We start from the raw sequence: 2,480 nt of genomic DNA on the forward strand, positions 1-2,480 counted from the left end.
GCGTGAGGGATTCCCGTTGTAGGGTGTTGCAATACATTCATGATTTGCTTATAGTGGGTTGCTAGAGTGACAGAAGCTTAAACCCGAGTAAGGGGGTTGTTGCGTATGGGATAAAAGGGGACTTGATGCTTTAATGCTATGGTTGGGTTTTACCTTAATGAATCTTTAGTATTTGCGGATGCTTGCTAGAGTTCCAATCATAAGATGCATATGATCCAAGTAGGAAAAGTATGTTAGTTTATGCCTCTCCCTCATATGAAATTGCAATGATGACTATCGATCTTGTTAACAATTGCTTAGGACAATTCCGCACACCGATCCACCATTATTCCACACTCGCTATTTATATTATTTAACTTTATGATAACAACACCTTATTTTATATTTTAGTTCTCCGATATCATACAAAGTTATCCTCTTTATACGCACAACACAGTTTTATTTCTTGTTTCCAATTTGAAGCAAACGTTCGGTGCACGTAGAGCCGTATCAGTGGCAGATAGGGCTTGAGAGAATATTGATCTTACCTTTAGCTCCTTGTGGGTTCGACACTCCATACTTATGACTTCCACCTTTGGGAATTGCTACGATGATTCCCTGCACTTGGGGATTATCAGTGGCCTATCCCCATCGTCCTTATAGCTTGTGAAGGAGCCTCATCACCTACAACACTAGGAACAATTTGCTCCACACGGGAGTCGTTATCTTCATCAAACTCCACATTTATCATTTCCTCAATGCATCCGGTGGATTTATTGAGAACTCGGTAAGCATGAGAGTCTGATGCATATCCAACAAATATGCCCTCATAAGTTCTAAGCTCAAACTTAGCTAACCAGGATTTCTTGTTTAGAATGAAACACTTACAAACCGAATACCTGAAAGTATTTGACGTTAGGCTTTCTCCCGATTAGGAGTTCATACGGGGTCTTGTTATTGAGCTTGCAAAGATAAAGCCGGTTTGAAGCATGACACGCGGTGTTGATGGCTTTGGCCCAAAGCTTGCATGGAGACTTGTACTCGTCAAGCATGGTCCTAGCCATCTCAATTAGAGTCTGATTCTTCCTCTCCGCAACACCATTTTGTTGGGGAGTATATGGCACGACATATTGATGCTTTATCCCCTCTTCACTCAAGAATTCATCCATCGTGTAGTTCTTGAACTCGGTGCCATTGTCACTTCGAATTGCCTTGATCTCACAACTGTGTTGACTTTGAGCTTCTTTGGAAAAGTTGATGAAGGTTTCTTGAGTTTCATCTTTGGTCTTGAGAAAGAACACCCAAGTATATCTTGTGAAGTCATCAACAATGACAAGGCAATACTTCCTCGCTCCCAAACTATCATAGGTTGGAGTCCCAAAAAGATCCAAAGGGATAAGCTCAAGGGGCCTCAAGGTGGTAATGACAGTCTTCACTTTATGAGCCTTTTCATGTAGCTTTCTGGCAATGCAAGCACTACAAGGACAATCTTTGGCAAAAGACACATTGGTTAGTCCAAGGATGTGCTCCCCCTTTAAGAGAGCTTGTAAATTTCTCATGCCAACGTGGGCTAGCCGTCGGTGCCATAGCCACCCCATGTCAGCCTTGGCCATTAGGCACATTGCAAGATGAGTTTTCTGTTTTGAGAAATTAACCACGTAAACTTCAACATGCCCAACAAAGACCACTCTAAGATTGCTTCTCTTAAACACGGTCACATGGAATTCACCGAAATGAGAATCATAACCGGCACGTGCCAATTGAATAGTTGAAAGTAAATTGTAGTGAAGGGATTGGACAAGCATGACATTTGAAAGTGAGGAATCATTAGAGATTACCACCTTGCCCAAACCCAGTACCTTGCCCTTACTATTATCACCAAAAGAGATGTTTGAAGAGGCCTTGAGTGAATCAACGAACTCCACAAGCATCTCTCTTTCTCTAGTCATATGATTGGTGCATCCACTATCGATCACCCATTGTTTTCCACCGAAGATATAGTCCTACAAGAATCAAGCTTTGGTTATAGGTACTGTCAAGGGCTCCGTAGACCCAAGAAAGGTTCTAACCCTGGGGCATGTGTGAAGAACTCAACCTCTCCAGCCAACCAATTTGTCGCCTCCACGGCCTAGCTCGATGAACAAGGAAGAAAATGGACACAACAATTTCCGCAAGTTCGGGCCACCTTGTGGTGTAAGACCCTACTCCTACTTTGTGGTGGATTAGCCTCACGAGGGGCTGCAGATGAACTAGTATAAGGGAAGAACAACCTCGTGAGGTCTAATCTGGTGTGAATGTGAGTTGATCATCCCTCCCCTGTCTTGGTGGTGGCTAACCTATACTTATAGTGGCCTCGGTCCTCTTACCCCAAAGCGAAGGTGGGAAGGGATCCCACAATGGCCAATTTGAAGGGGGACAAGTAGTACATCTTATCTTGACAAAAGGTGGTCTTCGCGTGCAAAGCATCTAGTCGTGACACGTTAGTGGGCTCGGTGATGACA

The sequence above is a fragment of the Triticum aestivum genome, chromosome 1B (genome assembly GCF_018294505.1).
Source record: "Triticum aestivum cultivar Chinese Spring chromosome 1B, IWGSC CS RefSeq v2.1, whole genome shotgun sequence".
NCBI classification, from domain to species: domain Eukaryota; kingdom Viridiplantae; phylum Streptophyta; class Magnoliopsida; order Poales; family Poaceae; genus Triticum; species Triticum aestivum.